At 40.7% G+C, this 18,882-nt stretch overlaps 1 protein-coding gene across 3 annotated transcripts in view; it reads right to left on the bottom strand.

Annotated features, from left to right (window-relative positions):
• The window catches only part of DEUP1 (deuterosome assembly protein 1), a 43,702-nt gene extending 42,908 nt beyond the window's left edge, over positions 1-794 (bottom strand). The window contains exon 1 of one of the 3 annotated variants that reach the window (XM_063394474.1): positions 646-794. The gene's annotated coding sequence lies outside the window, so the exon portion shown is untranslated. The remainder of the gene's footprint in view (positions 1-645) is intronic. The other 2 variants (XM_063394472.1, XM_063394471.1) reach the window with 2 other exon arrangements.
• Positions 795-18,882: the final 18,088 nt, after the last annotated feature.

Below are 18,882 nucleotides of genomic sequence, written 5' to 3'. Positions count from 1 at the left end.
ATCTAAATGTGCCACAGATCCGTGGCTGAGCTCATCAAACACTGGTACCTTTGCACACTGTGATTAACCTCCACCCAGGCTCTCAAACACAATTTCGGATTCCCATTGACTAGTCACTCCCTTGCCCGGCAGATGCAGTCCGAGACACGCATTTACCTGGGCAGGAGGATCAGAACAACGCTGTTGCTGAGGCCAGCCCGGTTCTGTGGGTCCAGCAGGACACAGGGGTGTGGGGCACGCCTGCCTGTGTGCAGGAACATCAGGGCTGGCGGGGGAGCATGACCCAGCCCCAGTTCCCCGCGGGGAAGGGCAGTGGGGCTCTCACGCCTCGGGCACCCACAGAGGTGTGGGCGATGGCACACGGCTCCGAGCCTTGGCTCCGCAGGGAGCAGGCTCCTGAGGTGACACTGCCAAAGGGGCGCTGTCTCCACAGGGGACCCGCACCGCAGGTGACACTGCCGGAGGGGCGCGGGCTGAAAAAGGACCGGGCACCAAAGGCGATCCTGCCGCAGGACCAGCCACAGGAGACCGACACCTGAGGTGACACGGGCACAGGGACAGCCTTGGCACCTTGCCGGGCCCCTGAGGGGACGGGGGCACGGACAGCACCGCCGGGCTTCCGCGGCCGCCCCCCACCCCCGTTACCTGCCGGGCTCTCCCCTCCGCTCCTGCCGCCCCCGCTGCCGCTGTGGCCGCGGTACGAGCCCCGCAGCCCGGCAGCCCCGGCGCCCGTCCCGCCGCGGCTCCCGCCCGTCGCCGCGGTAACGCGGAGGGCGGCGGGCGAGGCGGGAAGGAGGCCGGGGCAGGGCCGGGGCCGGGGCAGGGCCGGGGCAGGGCCGGGGCCGGGCCGGGGCCGGGCCGGGGCCGGGCCGAGGCAGGGCCGAGGCAGGGCCGGGGGGAGCTGCGCGGGCATCCCGCGCTCACTCCCTGCGTCTCTCCTTCGAGCCGAAGGAAGCTGGAGCCAAATTCACCACGGGAAAATTTCCCCCGGGGTAAAGAACATGTACTTTTCCTTTAACATAATTTAAGAAATCAGTAGGCAAGATGCTCTCTCTCTCTTTTTCCCCCCTCCCCTTAAAACACTGTTATTACTAGATAACGAAAAGGCCCTTTCCTCCCTGAATGACTAGCTATGCTTTTGTCAAAGGGCTTCAAATGATTTTCAGATTATTTTGCAAACGACCTTGGCCTGATGTCTTTCCATTCTTGTGGCCTTCAGTCTGTCTTACTGAACAACAAAATGCTTTTAGGAATCACAGCTACTTCAGTTCTTTACAGTAATAATTTGGGGGAGTTCACATCTCTTCAAACACCAGCGGGTTTTTCTACCAGGATGGTACCATTCACTTGGTATGTATTGTCCTGAAATTTCATGGAGCAGTTCCAGGACCTGCTAGTCTGTTTCTGTGCACTGCATATCCAGCTTTGGCTTTGTTTTTCTTAACATGTTTACTGAAATTAGCCAAGTGAACCACAGTTTTCATACTAGTTCTAAGGAATAATCTATTTCATTGGATTCCTACATACTATGCTGTGGCAGATGGTTTTGGTGTCAGCAGAAATGCTGTTTCAAGCTGTGAAATGTGATTTTTTATTTATTTACTTTTTAAATAAGATACTAAAGTAAAATTACATGCAGAGTTTCTGGAAAGTCACAGAATGACAGAATTATTAGGAAGTGGGATGGACCTCTGGAGATCATCTCTCTGGAGATCATTCTGTCCAACTCCCCTGCCCAGGAAGGGTCACCTAGCACAATGACAGGAACTCCCTGATGAGGTTTGCCTATTCATTCTAGAAAATAAGTGTTTTCCCTTGCAGCCAAACCCCTCAGGATGACAGGAGAAAGCTGTGGGACCAGTTGCTGCACTCTCAGACCCGAAAATGTTTTCTTTGTTACACTTCTAATACTTCATTACACTTTTCTTCATTATTTTCTTACTGTAATTGAGTTAATATTTCAAATACAATTTCTTATAATTGAAATAGTTTTGACATTTTCTAAAATAGTGATATTTCAAATATAATTTCTTATAATTGAAATAGTTTTGACATTTTTTAAAATAGTGATATTTGTGGTTATTTGTTTTAAATACTGAGATTTAAGACGATTTAAATATTATATACTAGAAGTAATTTCTAATGCAACTGCCAGCAAATTTCCATTTTTTCATGTGCTCAATCAAAATGAATTTTTCAGCCATATTCCCAGTGTATATATTTTAATTTCCTCCCTGTTTTACCCTCTCTCAGTGGTAATCAGTTATTCAGAAATTTAACTTCCATCTGTCATGCCTAAATAGAATTGGGATGGGGGCAACTTAAAAAAATACAGAAAAATAATTTTTTAATTACTTATCTACATTTTCAAAGCTTTTTAGAAGGACAATTCCACTGCCACTTGCTGAAGTTGTGTTTCTAACTCTCTTATGTATATCTAAATACCTCTCCCACTATATTAAAAAAATCCCATATCAAATTGCTGACCTTTTCTATATGCTTTTGCTCATCCACATAATCTCTTGACTAGAACTTGTCTTATGAGACTCAGAACTGTTATTTGTTGACTTTAAAGAACATGCCTTATAAATTATGACAGCCAGCCAAAAAATAAAAAACTACTTTCAAATCACCTTTTAGATTAAAATTCATGGAAAGCTATAAGTGTATTTCCACAGGAAAAAAAAATGAAGTAAATCAGGGCAGGTACACAACAGAGTGTGAACAAATGTAAAACAAGACAAGGTACAACACTGACCTATTTACAAAAACAAGGGGAACTAGACATTAGCTAGGAAGCTGCTGAGCAGAGGGATCTCAGATTGGAACATTGGGCAATGATTAATGGGACGAAATTTAACAAGTCAAAATGTTGGGTTCTGCACCTAGGGATTGAGAGTTTTTAATACTAAACCAATAATACGCAATTCAATATAGAATATTTTCACAGCAGAATAAAAGTGGTGGTGTTAAAGGAGTAGCATAATTTTTATATCATTTCAGTGATAAATGATTATATGCCTACTAGTTATCTTTCCTAGGTATTTGCCACTTGAATTCTTTAACATGTGTTTGGTTTGTAGTGTAATATGTAATAGCAGGTAAAAGCTAAATGTATTTGTGTGTTTAACTTTAAATACAGACTGTATTTACAGGTTATATTCACAACTTACTTTGCAATCTCAGATGACAGATTTGATTGAACATTTTGTTCCAGTAAGCTCAGTATAGTTCTCATAAGAAACAAACTCATTTCTTTAGCATAGAAACCACATGATTTTAGTGATATTTATGTGATGGATTCATAGCAGCTCTATAAAAGTTTATTAATTGTATTCTGTATGTTAGTTTGAATGCACATAGACACCCCCAACTTAATTTACAGAAAAGAAAAGGAATAACTGAGTATAAGCCATCCATCAACAACTATGCAGGAGTCACTGAGAGACAATAAAATCTGTGAAAAAATCCTTAAGATGTAAGCAATAACAGAAGAATGACATTTAAAAAAGAGGAAATTCCTTTGCAAGAGGAATTTCTGCCTGTGAAAATGAGACAGCCATAAAATGTGCCTGAAGATTCTGAAAGAGCCTAACTAATTTACTGGCAGGAGCTGATAAATCCTGACATAATACAGACATAGATGAAGAGTACTGTTTCTAAGTATTTTGTTTCTAGTTTAAACTGAAAACTACTCTTTTCTTAAGCAGCTTATGAAATCACTGAAGGAAAGAACAGAAAGAGTTTGGATTCAGTAGGATTTGCCAGGTAAACCAATTGATATGTCATACTGTAGGCTGAAACCTTGGAGTGGAGAATTGTATGAATTTATCCTGTAAGAGGAAACCTGAAAATTAAGGGTAGTGTCTGGGAGAATGCAGACAGGAAATAAAGGTGCCATTAGGCCTGTTTTTGTGGCAGAATTTAGTCTTTCTGTGTCAGTCTCTAATGATGACAAAAATAGCAATAGAATCACATAGGTTGGAAAAGACCCTTAAAGATCATGGAGTCTAATCTCTAACCCAGTACTGCGAAGTTCACCACCAAACCATGGCCCCAAGCACCACATTTACAGTTCTCTCACCATCCCCAGGGATGGCGACCCCACCACTTCCCTGGGCAGCCTTTTCCAGTGCTTGACAAGCCTTTCAGTGAGGAACTTTTTCCTGATGGAGGATCTAAGCCTCACCTGGGGCAACTTTGAGGCCATTTCTTCCTGTCCTATCCCTTGTTATTTGGGTGAAGAGACTGAACCTTACCTGGCCACACAATCCTTTCAGATGGTTGTAGAGAGCAATAAGGTTCCACCTGAGCCTCCTTTTCTCCAGGCTAAACACCCCCAGCTCCCTCAGCTGGAGCTTTGTGTTCCAGACCCTTCCTCAGCTCTGTTTCCCTTCTCTGGACACGCTCCAGCCCCTCAATGTCCAGAATTCTTGCTGTGAGGGGCCCAAACTGAACACAGCATTGGAGGTGTGGCCTCCCTGCCCTGGTCCTGCTGGCCACACCATGGCTGATTCAGGCCAGGATGCCATTGGCTTTCTTGGTCCCCTGGGCACTCTGCTGGTTCATGTTCAGCCACTCATTGACCAACATTCCCAGGTCCTTTTCCGCTGGACAGCTTCCCAGCCATTCTGACCCAAGCCTGGAGCATTGCATGAGGTTGTTTTGGACCAAGATCTTAGTTGAATTTTATCTGTATAATGCTAGATATTGTCCGCACAAAAGAATAATTGCTTGTTTAAAGCTTACTGCTAAAATTTTGCTGGAAACTCAAAATGGTGTTTAGCATTACTGCAACATCTTTCAGTATGGTATAGTCTTTTCTTTGTAGTTATTCCTAGTGCAACACAAAAATATAAAAAGATGTTTTATGGTTTGACAGCATGTGGATGGTTTCTAGCTCTATAGACAAAAATACATCTTGGTTAACTTGTTTTTACTTATCAAATGAGAAATGAGATAGTCTGTTGTCTGTGATCTTGTCTCCAATTAAAAAAAGACTGTTAAATTTGAGACCATATGTTTCATCTGTTGCTACATGTCCTGCCACAGTTGCCTCAGTTTCTGTATTGTGCCATACTGACATAAGAATTCATTAAAAATTATTCTGGTTAAGATAGGCAAGTTATAGAAAAAGAAATAAACACTCTAGAAGCATAAATTTGACTTTGCACTGTCTGAGGGGATTACAGGAAACAAACTGTGGTTTGTTTTCATCCTGAACTTAAATTATTTTATGATAGTTTGGCAATTTTACTTTTCAATGGCACAAAATGTGCTAACAATTGTACAAGCTGCTTTTGGTCATAATGTAATGTAATGACCGAAGAGTAGATAATTGGAAGTTTTGTAATGTTGCATAGATGTAAGGTTTTCTTTCTTGAATCAATCACATTAAGTGAATATTCTGTTGAAATGCCTTGTAGAGAAATAATTAACAGTGCTGACATTTAAGTTGTCATTTGGGGTTTCTGTCATGGGAGTTCACATTGCTCACTTGCATAAGGATGTATTCATATAGAATACAGCACTATATTGGTTATATTAAGATGATATTTTCAGGTTATGCTTGGGTGATCAGGTCCTCTGCCTTAACTAATTTTATTTCTTTTATCTTTGTAGTCACTGTTTAGTTTTCTAATTATCTGACTGTCATTATGTTCAGAATTACTATTGGGATACAGTAGTAAAGCAATTAAAAAGTATTGCTGTGTTACCTTCTATAGAAGTGCATTATGAGGCCTGAGCTGTTTGGCTTGCCTGGAAAAGTTAAGCCCCCATTTTACTTGACTGTAAAGAGGTATTTGGCTGAGGACTCAGAGGTAGGCACATTGGATACTGGCTTTGTCATTCTCTTGCTTTTCTCTAGACACAGAAAAGAGCTTTTTATCAACCTAACATCTAAACTCACCCTTCTGACCTTGAGAGCCATAATTCTAGTCAGAGTGTAAATAACAGTAGCACAGCATTTTCTTGGTGTCTCTGCCTTCTGCAGATGCTTGTTCTGAGCATTTACATGCTCAAGGCTGAGTCTAGGCTGAGCAAATATGCATCTGCTTGAACATCCCGTTCTGCTTAACAGTTGGCAGCTCTCAGTGGTGAGACTTGAGTTAGTGTGAGTGCTCCTTGTAGGGCCAGCTGCATCCAAATGTATAACACCACCAGCAGCCATGGAAACTTTGCTTCACCTTGCTGGTAAAAAAACCAAAAGCAAGCAAAGCTTTCCCAGAAAATTCAAGCTAACAGAAATACTCTACATTTTCTACAAGCTGAAATTGAGGATTGTTCCTCAGAGTAACCCCATTACTTCTAAGGGTAGAACCGTAGTCCTTGACTTTCTCTCCCAAACTGAACACCACCATCTCATAAGAGTACTTTGCAACTTTATTGCAGGAATGTCACAGTGGACACGGGAAGAACCACACGAGGACACGCTGGTGAGCGAAGCAGGAAAAAAGGGCGAGTTTATTTACAAAACCCAGTTTTATACATTTCCCATGGTGCCCGTGGATTGGAGGATGGAATTCCACCTCTCAATCCACGTTGGTCGAGCTAACTGTCAATCACATTTCTCCTCCTACCTAGAAGTATGTAAACAATAAAAGACAGTTAGCCAAACATGGCCAGTGTTTATAGTAGAAAGTGTGATAATGTGAAACTTCTGACTCCAATATGAAGAACATAACAGAAGGCTTAAAAAAGTCTTCAAAACCAGGGTGACATCAGGAACAACTAATTATTATATTATAAGCACTATGCTATTATCCAAAATGTTAACTGGCCAGACAGATATAAGCCATGGTCAGATTATTTTTTATTTAGGATATCTAATCAAATTAGTGGGAAAAAATGTGCAGGACCCATGGAGAAAGATGTCTGAATCTTACACTTGTTTTGGGTGTCTGACTGTCTAGAGCAAAAGATTCTTGGAGAGGCATTCTTTAAGTATTCCATCTTCCAACATAATAGGTTTGGCAAGAAAAATGCTACAGCTAACTCAGGCCTTTGCCCCTTCATGGCTTGAGGGTTTCTTGGTCAAGTTTCTGATCGGCATTTCTGGGGCATAAGACAAGAGTTATTCTTAAAGAAGTGCTCCTGCTGACCTCCCTGTCCCAACTAGTCTGAGCCAGCTGGGGTAGGGGCTGTGTTTTTCCTCACTAGTACATTCAAACCTGCCTTATGCTGCCTGCTGGCTTCAGCCTGACCTCCAGCAGGTCTTAAGGCAAAGCAATGAATATACCAACAGCAGGGTGTATATCCAGGGAATGGTTTCCTCAGGCTACTGGACATTTTCAAATTTTATGTTTTACTTATGAATAATTTGCAAGAGCCTGTTTCTGAAACAAGGAAACAGGAAACATCACTGTTGAGTGTCATGAACTTCAGCCTCTGACAAGTTACCTTTTCCATTGCTCTGTCTAGGAAACAGCAATTAGATCAGGATTTTCTGTTTTCGTGTGTGTGTGCATACTTTAGAAGCTGCTGCCTCTGTCGGTGTGCTCACAGAGAGCCAACGGGGTCTGTCGCCGCTGGCCCAGACACAGCGACAGGGTGGTAGGGGGTCAGTGTGCGAGCAACGCAGGCAGCACTGACCCTGTGGGTTCTTTTCCTGGCAGAGGCTTATGCGAGCGATGGAGATTCGACAGGCAGTGGAAAGAAAGGAGGAAACAATTTCAGACGAACAGAGGGTTTATTGCAAACACCTCCTCAGCCCGAAACTGTTCAGGGGGAGAGGGGTGTGGGGGGTTTTTGTCCAAAGGATTTGGAGGGGGGGCAAAGGGGGTGGCCAGCCACTGCCAGCCAACCGGGGTAGGTTGCCAGGGGATACAGGTGTAATGGAACATCACTTGGACTAATCAGGGGAAAATAGGAGGGATTTACAAAGGCGGGAAAAATGACAGGCAGCTAACCGTGTGTCGCATGACAGGTGCAGGAGTCATGTGAGTTAAACAAAGGAACAATCGAGGGGTGGGGTACAGGGAACCCAACAAGTACAAAAGTATAGAAAGCCTAACCGATTAAATGAACACACTGCCACAGCTGCCATTGCTGTAAAGTGGTAAACAAGAAAGTAGGAAAGAAATCAGCCCTGGTTTTAATTGTGTCTCTGGCCCTTGAGCAATGAGATTCATCTTCTGCTTGCTTCCTCCTATCTGAAACACAAGACTTGATAATGAAGATGGTCCTGTAGCAGTCCTTACAGGTATCAGTGTGATGCGTGAGAAACACCAGGATTAAGGGAAGAGCTGAGAGAGGCTGAGGAAAGACTAGGTAGGTGAAAGACAAGGGAGGTACAGAGCACGTGAGGAAGGGAGTTGGACAACAGTAGTTTTTAAGGTAAGAGGAATGAGATTCTGCCAGTAAGGACCCAAATCACATTTGTGTACTAGGAGTTGTTAGGGATGCTAATTGCTAGCTGTACATACACTGATGCTGGGAAAAGGAGAATTTGAAGGAGAAATTATAACCATTACACAATGTTTATGCTCTTTTGTGCAATTTTATGATGTACATATGTTACTTAATTGTCAAGTCCATTGTGGATATAAGCACAATGCCTTTCATGGAGCACTGCCTTGCTACTGGAGCAGGAAAGGCTTACAGGTTATCTGAAACAGAGAACTGAAAAAATACTAAATGAGAATCAATCCTCCTTTTAAACTTTTGCATCAGTTATGAAAGAGAACATTTGAATGGAATTTCCAGAACTTCATTAGCTACTCTCATAATGTTGCATAAAACCAGATGTACTGTGGACAAAGGTCTGCAGAAAAGACTTGGTTCAGTAAGAGCGTAATTGTTTTCTAAATAACTAAATAACATGGTTATTACTAATAACAAAATTATTATTAGTTGCTAATTACTTATTGCCAACTACTAAATAACATGGTCATTACCATGATGTTAAATAACATGATTATTTAGTAATGTTAGAGCCACCATGGATTTGTTATACAGTGATCCTTTCACAATCTTGAATATTCTTCCTCTGCCTTAACACAATTCCAGTTCCATCTCTTTAAAACTTTCCATATCCTCCACAGTTATCTTGCACATCTTTGCATGTGTTTAGGAACACTGAGATAAAAAATTTCCTTTGACTAGAAATGCTGTATTCTGTATCCTCTACATCTCAGGAAAGGCTCAATTTTTGTTCCCTTTCCAATGCTGCTTATTTTTCAAATTCAACTGTTGAATAATTAAGTTATTATCTTCTAGGGTTTTCCAATCATAAGGTTATAAGCACAGGTATTTGTGTGAGATCAGTGCTTAAAATATCCTTGTTTAGTCTCCTATTCTAACTTGTTTTGTATTCCTAACTAATACCTGATTGCTGCAATCTATGAGTGAATCTGCTTTTCTTTATGAATAGTTTGTTGATGTCCTAGGACCCTCTGGGACAAAGGCAGCTGCAAACATATAAGGTGATATTACTATTTTCTATTTTGTCAGAGAAAGTTCACAGCTGGGGAGATATTAAAGCAATATTTACAGCTCTCCACATTCCCTGTAGTTTAAATTGAAAACCCAAATATAAAACTGAGGACTAAAAATAGCTTCCCCCACTCAATTCACAGTATTATAAAGAACCTTCTACTTTACCTACTTCTCTCAAAGCCATAATGATCTTTAAAGGCCAATTCTAGTCATCTTTATATCCAGTCTAGATTCTTCAGACTGAAACAATACTATTTTTCAGGTTTCCTTCAACAGGCAGATAGACCTCACTGATATTATTTTTGGGTATTTCACAGAATCACAGAATCCCTAGGTTGGAAAAGACCTTCAAGATCATTGAGTCCAACCTATGCCCTAACACTGCAACTAAACCATGGCACTGAGTACCACATCCAATCTTTTTTTAAACATATCCAGGGATGGTGGCTCCATCACCTCACTGGGCAGACAATTCCAGTTCTTTATCACTCTTTCTGTAAAAAACTTTTTCCTAATATCCAACCGATATTTCCCTTGGTGCAGCTTATGACTGTGTCCTCTTGTTCTGTCAGTTGCTGCCTGGTGAAAGAGACCAACCTCCACCTGGCTACAACCACCTTTCAGGAAGTTGAAGAGAGTGATAAGGTCATGCCTGAGTCTTCTCCTTTCCAGGCTAAACAACCCCAGCTCCCTCAGTTGTTCCTCACAGGGCTTCTAAGCCCCTCTCCAGCCTCGCTGCCTCCTCTGGATGTGCTCAAGCGTCTCAATGTCCTTCCTAAACTGAGGGGCCGAAGCTGGACACAGCACTCGAGGTGTGGCCTCACCAGTGCCGAGTACAGGGGAAGAAAGACCTCCCTTCTCCTGCTGGCCACACGATTCCTGATCCAGGCCAGGATGCCCTTGGCCTTCTTGGCTACCAGGGCACTCTGCTGGCCCATGTTCAGCTGCTGTCACCAGAACCCCCAGGCTCCTTTCTGCCTGGGCACTGTCCAGCCACACCATCCCCAGCCTATAACATTGCAGGGTTTTTTTGTGGCCAAAATGCAGGACTCAGCATTTGGACTTATTAAACTTCATCCCACTGGACTCTGCCCATCCATCCAACCACTCCAAGTCTCTCTGCAGAGTCTTTCTACCTTCCAACAGATCAACACATGCTCCCAGCTCAGTGTTGTCTGCAAATTTACTGATGAAAGACTCACTACCCTCCTCCACGTCAACAATAAAAATATTGAACAGAGCTGGCCCCATCACAGACTCTGAGGGACACCACTGGTGCCTGGCCCCCAGCTGGATGCAGCACCCTTCACCGGCACACTCTGGTCCTGCCATCCAGCCAGTTCCTGACTCAGCAAAGAGTGCTCCTGTCCCAGCCGTGGGCTGCCAGCTTTTCCAGGAGTGTGCTGAGGGAGGGACAGTGTCAAAGGCCTTGCTGAGGTCCAAATAGGCAACATCCACACCTTCCCTGCATCCACTAGGCAGGTCATCTGGTCATAAAAGGAGACCAGGTTGGTCAAACACAACCTACCCGTCCTAAACCCGTGCTGGCTGGGTCTGATACCCTGGCCATCCTGTAAGTGCTGCATGATGACACTCAATATAAACTGCTCCATAACTTTACCGAGTACTGATGTCAGGCTAACTGGCCTATAATTACCAGGATCTTCCTTCCCACCCTTTTTGTGAATGGGCATCACATTGGCCAGCTTCCAGTCATCTGGAACCTCACCAGTGGTGATGTCCAAGATTATCTTAGTTTCATTTCTCCAACCCTAAAAATTCCCATTTCTACAGAGTATATAGGACAGTCAGACAGGGCCAGCCACACTTACATGGTAGCAATTTTTCTGAAATGTTTCATGCATCCTGCCAAAGCCATGCACTTATGTCAATGTAGCTATTCAGGAGGATAACAGATCACCTGAAGTATCTGAGGATGCTTGAGAGCAATGGATTTTTGGCCATCCTATGTATGGTTACTGGTATGGTATGGTTTTGTATGGTTTGCAAAAAAAGAAAATATCTAGGCCAAATTTATGATTGTAACTTTCAACAATTAGAGAAGAAGGGTGGTTATTTTAACTCATGAATTCTGGACTCAACTCTGAAAATTTTCATAGCCTTCATACACTTTTCAGCAAACTATTTTGATTAATTTCCAGACAGAGAAATTTGATGTACTATTAATTATATTCTCATTTGTTTATCTATACTTTATCTTCAGCTGTTGCAGCAGTGACCATTTCCTGTTTACTGAGCATGGAATATGAAAGAAACCAAGCCAAGTCTTGGCTTGGCTAACAAGTCATCTCATCCAACAATTCTCTGTCTGGGATTCAATAACTCAGTGGCCATGGCATTAATTATTCGTATACTTTCTTCATTCACAGATTGTTCTTCTTACTCTCTTTTGCTAAAAGTAGTTTAATGCAATTTTATTTTGCCTGACAGAGAAAGATAAATCTAAGCCAAACTAATGTTTCTGTTAATATGCTGTAATGAAATGGTGTTATGCATTTTCATCCCGTTTTCCAGTGTGGTTCAACACATATAATTGATTATTTTACAAAATGATGGCTAGAGTTGAATTGAAATCAGAGGGGTTGCATTCAGATTTTCAGAATCAGTGGGATATTAGAATTTTTATATGGTCTTTAAGCACTACCACATCTGAAAATTAGGTCTTTAATACACTTTATAATATATTTATTTAAATAATAGTTTATTTGTATAGAAACATTATAAATGTTTTGTAGTTTAGCATCTTTGTGCTAAAAAATCAGCCAGTTCTGACCATTTAAAATTAAGCTGCTTTGATGGTGCTTATTACAGAGTGTAAAGGATTTCTCCCACCAAGTTTTCTGTGGAAAAGAATTCCATAGATCAAAACACCAACTCACATGCTGATAAAGATTTTTTCAATGTTCTTCTTGCATTTTTTAAACCTTTGGGGGGAAAAAAGCATGTGTTCTTGTGATGTGTTGAATTCTTTATCAGTGCAAAGAGAGTAACCGTATTTGCAGCATTAGAGAGTGCTGTCTAAACAGATTCACAACATTGCTGTCCTTTCCTTAAGTTTTGGGAAGTGAATGTTACTCTTTTTCTTTTCTAAGAGCGCTTCCAAGCCACATGGCCAGTCAACTGCTATTGCCACATGGAGCCAAAGCTGGGTACGTTTCTGCTTCTGCCATCTGCATTTTTTCAGGGTCTAGTAGGTTATTTTTCTTAGTTATGAAACTTGACATGTTACACAAATGGTGAATTTGGAAATATCTTCTATCATTTTTAGTGTGCACTCAGGCTTGTACTTCTGTGTCCTTTGTACTGTCTGGAAAGCCAGTTATTGTTGGTATATGTTTGGTATGTGCATAGTTTGGGAAAGGCATAGACTGAATAATTGGCGGAACACAGAATGAAGTGGCCTTAGACTAAATCTTTGAATTGAGAAGAGGATTTTACTCAACTACATTTGAAAAATACCTAAAGGAATCAGTGGTCAATTGAGAATAGATTATTTCTATATTATGTGTTTCCTGCTACAATTCCCTTTTTGTTATTTTTCATTTTGCACATAAAACTTCTGCACTATTAGCTTCAGTAAAGACATATTGCCTGTTACTACATAGGATTTTCTTTTTTCTTGTTTACCTGTTTCTGTCAAGTATTTTTCCCAGGCCTCATCCTTTGTACCTCAATAACTCCTTGTAGCTGTTTACACAAGGCCAAGCATAGATTTTAATAATGTATTATAGTACTTTGGAGCCAATTGTGTAAACACTTTATTTTAGTCAAGTTCAATTGCATTATTTTTATTTCTTGAAGTATCTTTTCTCTAGAAGTAGGTTCTGGATACTGAGTTGTGTTCTAGAGTTTTCAAGAAGTTACTGTCTAGCAGCTGGCTCATAATATGTCAACGGTTCTATAGTAATTTCACATTTTTTTGTTATTGATGTCCACATCAATACACATGGGAAGTAATTGGAACTGGTTTAGTTCTCAAGCCCAATTAAGGTAAGAGACTCTTCACATAAAAAGTTTATAATAGAAGGCGATGAATCAATCATAGAATAATTTGAGATGGGAGGGACCTTTGAAGGTCACCTAGTCCAACCTTCCTTCCTGAAGGAACAGAGATATCTTAAACGAGGTCAAGACAAGGTGAAGATAGAGATGAAGAATAGACAAGGAGAAATAAAAGACTGCTATGATAAAAGTCATGCTGTATATACCAAGATTTTTCACTGCCTTTTTAGTCCAAGATAAAGGATATGTAGGAAGAGAAGTAGAATACAGACAAACTGGGTGCCATTCTTCACTTACATTATATCAGTTTTGTAATACATGTATTCCATAAAAACATATGTGGTACATATGTGTTTTTAAGGTACCTGTACCTTTAAACAAAAGTTAACATAAACATCTAGATGTCATTTAGGCATGGAAGAAATTCCTCAAAATCTGGTTATGAATCATTCTGCTATTCTATGATTTTAGGTCAAATGAAGTTAAACTGAGTCTCCAGGCCTGGAAAGATCTATATAGTTGTTGTCTACAGCTGAAATTTCTGACTTTCTGTCTGTGAACAGAGATAAGCATTTCTAGGCCCAATTAATCTCTTTGTATGTTTATAACTAAAATGAGGTTGTTGAAAATTGCCTTCAAAGTCCGTATTTCTGTCCAGTGCCTCTAAAGGAAGTTGTGATGCTTAGTTTACATAGAAAACTGTATATTATATGTCTAAAGCTAAGTGAACTGAATCTTAAACTCAGGAAACATTTTTCACATCAATGTGATACCTTCCACCATCTCGAGAAATTAGTATAGCAGAAAATGCAAGGTAGCTTGGATATGTAGTCCTATTACTTAATGTGACATTTCTTTCTTTAAAAATGCTGCTGCTAATGAAACAATATAGAGAAGCTTGTCAAAACGTCTCAGAAAGTGAAAGATGTTATTTAATAGAGTTTTGATTCCTCGACTTGCTGTTTTCTTTTTGAAAAGACTGCTTTTTGAATACAGTTTTGAATGTGGGGGAACAGGAAGTGATAGGTACTTAACACCTGTTTGAAAAGCATGACATTTTCCTAGGAGTAGTTATTCAAGTGTTGTTTATTTGGTTTACCTGTAAAAAACTGCAACCTCTCAGAGAACCCCAAAGCCAGATGATTATTGGCAGTGTATTTATGCACATTTTATTTTCAGATCTAAATGGGCTGTTTCTAAACAGCAGTTAATGAAGGAGGTTTCCTCCCTTGGAAGTTACTGATTTTTTAGATGAGTTACACATAACTAATTTTGATTAGGAAGATAGTACTGCAGTTAGGGTTGTGTGACTTTTTGGTGTTCTTACATTCCCTTATTTTCATCCTCTTTTCTGATGCTTTTAGAAATTGTAGCTAGTTAGATGAGAAATGTTTGGCAAACTTGGTATTGGTTGCTTTGGATTGTACAGATCATACTCAGACATCACTCATTCTAGAATATCATTTATTCTCAGAGAACAGTGATTTCAGACTAAGAGAGGCATATTTCCTCTTCAAGTAAAACTAACTTTCAGCTTTTTTATTCATTATACTTCACTTTGGAAGCTGAAGGTTTTGTTCTTATTTTATAATTTTGGATGAAAAGAAGTATGGAAGCAAACCCATCTGAGAGTTCTACAGTTCGTTGTTAATACATACAATACATTGTGTATGCCTTAACTTGTGAATTTTCAGCAGTAATTCTGCCAGTAGGATCACTAACCCAGGCTTTTTCTGTTCTATTATTGGCAGACCTTTTGCCAAGGTTGCAGTCATACCAATAATTAGTGGCTTAATTCTGTCTTAATCCATAGGATTTTGTTCAAGAATCCATATATTATATGTGAGTATTTCTCTAACATCTTGAACAGTCATTATCTTGTGCAATACTATGGATTAGCTTTTATTTGGGGCACAAAGTTAATGTGAGTGTATGCAGCTTTCTCAGATGATTATTTCTCTGTGACTGCATATTGAAATCTAGGGAGCTTTGTATTATCTTTTGAAGCCCTGTAACTGTGAATAATGCAATGGTATGTGCCCCCAAATGATTTCTTTCTCATCTGAATGGGTTCCTGTGCTCCCTGAATATTTTCCTTTATGTTTCATACATACTAGGTATTTGGCTTACCTTACAGTGTCTACTATAGTACCAAACAGTGTTCAGGCAGCCAAACCCTGCCTTCTTCTGCCTGACCTCAGAACCAACAGGTTTTATCTCTTTGGGAAATGAGGAAAAAAGATCATTTTGGTCTTCTGATTCACAGCTTTGCAGATGGTTTAGTCAGATTTTCCAGCATGCTATGACTCTCCCAAAGCTTAAGCACCAGCCTTCCATTCCTGTTCCAACCAGAAACAGGGACTACACTTTAAATTTATTTCTTTTTCTCTATCTCTTCTTCACTTTGTCCCCTCCATGCCATTTATTTGCATTGTAGTGACTCCTAAGAATGTATACAGGATCTCAAGCCTCATTTATCAGACATTATACAGAGATGCCTGTTCTAAAACCTAAGAAACAGAGAAAACAGAATCAGATGGCATGGACTATATTCCCAGTTCAAAATTCAGAATTTTTTTCATTTTGCTTAAATAGGACAAACATCATAGGAGGTATAATATATTAAAAATGTTTTCTTTTTTACCAGACTGTTCAACCTCACCATCTTTATTTGGCAGTTACCATTAGATATCTTGTGCTTCAATAATAGTAAGTTCTGTAATTTTGAATTTTCTTAAGGCTTTCTTAATGAGAGAAGCAGGGCTTTTAAAGGAGAGCAGAATTTGTATTTCCTTTGATTTAGCACTCTATCTTCGCTCACAATAATGTATTCTAATATAATTCAAAATGACTGATACTCATAATTCTACAGAGGATTTTGGTTTCCAGAGCTACATAGTGTTTCTGTAGAAACACTGTGCTTTTCTTTCAGTCATTTACAATACTAGGTTTTCTGTAAGACCAAAATTATTATTTCCTGAGAATGAGGCATTCAGCATGTTTCACTGTGTCTTAATTTATGAACAGCATCACTTAGGATAAATCAGTTGATTTTTTTGTTGCTGTTTTGTCACAGAACCACAGAATTGTTTAGTTTGGAAAGAATCTCCTTAGATGAAGTCCAATCCCACTGCTCAAGCAGAGTGCACAAAAGCAAATGGAAGTTCATGTTTTTTAATTTGTTCCCATTACTTCTTGTCTTCTCAGTGGGAACAAGTGTGAAAAGTCTGACTGCCTCTTCTTCATTCCCTCTCACCAGGTATTTAAATTTATTTATTGATGAGATTTCCCTGAAGCATCTCTTCTCCATGCTGTCTTTCTCAGCCTCTCCTGTTATAAACAAGTTCCATTCCCTTAATCAATTTTGTGGCCCTGCTCTGGACTCACTCCAGTAAGTTCATATCTTGTACTGGGGGGCACTGGACTCAGTGCTCCAGATCTGGCCTCACCAGCCCTGAGTGGACCCTACACCTGCTGGCAGCACTTTTCCTAATGCAGCCCTGGAAGCTGCTGGCTTTTTTTTGCCACACCACATTTCCTGCCTCACGGTCAGCGCTGTTGTCTGCTGTCACCCCAATGTCCTTGTGTGCCTTGTCAGCTGTGTGTCAGTCAGTCAGCCCACCGACACAGCATGAACAGGTCCACTGCCATATTCCTCCCCAGGGGAAGGGCTTTCCTCTTCCCTCTTCTGAACTTCAGGAGGTTACTCTCATCCAATGTCTCCAATCTGTTCTGACAGTACACCAATCTGGACTATCAGCCAGTCCTCCCAGTTCTGTATTATTTTTGAACTCTTTGAAGGTGCACTCTGTCCCACCACCCAGGTCATTAAAGAAGCATAGGCCCTTGTATTGACTTCTGGAGCACACCACTAGTGACTTGCTTCCAACTGGACTTCTTGCAGCTGACCACAACTCTCTGGACCTAGCTCTTCAGCCAGTTTTCAATCCATCTTTCTGTCTGTCTGTCTAACCTGTACTTTGTCAGGTTGTTGATGAGGATATTAATGGAGACAGTCAGTGTCAACAGCCATATGAAAGTTAAGCTAAGCCACATTCACTTCTCATCCATCAAGTTAGGTTACTATCAGGTTGTCTAAGCATGACTTCCCCCTTGTAAATCCATGCTGTAAATCCCAGTCACTTTCTTGTTCTTCATGAGTTTGGAAATGTTTTTCAGGATTATTTTCTCTATCATCTTATTGGGGACTCAGGTGAATCTGACTAGCCTGTAGTTCTCCGAATCTTTCTCAGTGCTCTTTGTGAAGATAAGTGTCATTTGCTCTCTTACTGTCCTCAGGAACCTCTTCCAGCTGCCCTGACCTTTCACAGATAATCAAGGGTAGCCTTGCAGTGACATCAGCTGGCTCCTTCACTACTTGTGGGGGAAACCCATCGGCACCATGGACTTCTGTACATCCAATTTGTTTAATGGCTCCCTCATCTGATCCTCCTCTTCTGAAGGTATGTTTTCTCTCAGGTCTCAGACTTTTCATCTGGCCTGGGATGCCAGCAATTTCCAAAGACTAGGCTTACCAGTGGAGACTGAGGCAGAGTCACTGAAAACTTCATCCTTTCTCATGTAATTTGTCATCAGTTCCCCTGCCCCATTCAGCAGTGGGACCGTGTTTTTCTAGTTTTTCTTGTGCTGCAAACGTACTTATGGAAACCTTTCTTGTTGCCCTGCATATCCCTCAACAGATTCAACTCTGGGTTGGTCTTGTCATTCCTAACTCATCCCTGTACCTCTTGTACACTTTTTATGTCTGAGTTCACTCAGGAGTTCCTTTCTCACATGTACTGGCATCCTGGCACCTTTGCTTGACTTCTAAGTTGTTGAGCTGGATCTTTCTTGAGCCTGAAGGAAGTGATCCTTGAATAGCAACCAGCTTTGCTGGACCCCTCTTCCTCTCCCATTGTCTCGCATTGTATTCAATGGCTGCCACATTTTAAGTACATTTTTAAGTTTTTGATTCAGTTTATTGTCTCCTCTTTCTGATGAACAAATTAGATGTACAAATAGACTGACTGTTATAATAATTGAAGAATTTTAGAAGTATTTAGAAATTATCACAGTTTACATAATGTTACTGTTGCTTTCCTGTGTTCATTGCCAGAAATATTAACATGAAAATTTTCTTACACTGTCCCTTTACACTACACTGACAGTGTTCTGACGTTCCATATCACATTGAGGGATCCAACTGGAGAAAGCAGTATGAAACACAAGATGCAGAGCTGTATTTGAACTGGAACCTGGTTTTACCAGAGTGTGTATCTTTTTTATGTCTGATTTCTGTCTTTCAGAAATTAGAAAGCCAAATGTTGGACTTTGGCGCTAATGCTGTGAGATATTTCTTGCATCATAACCTTGAGGTTAGAAAACTTAAGAAAAAAAATAGTCAAGGTAAACTGACCGCTC

This window comes from Prinia subflava, chromosome 3 (genome assembly GCF_021018805.1).
Source record: "Prinia subflava isolate CZ2003 ecotype Zambia chromosome 3, Cam_Psub_1.2, whole genome shotgun sequence".
Classification (NCBI taxonomy): Eukaryota; Metazoa; Chordata; class Aves; order Passeriformes; family Cisticolidae; genus Prinia; species Prinia subflava.
Note: the sequence above shows the minus strand (reverse complement) of the source record. Positions and strands in the feature narration are given on the sequence as shown.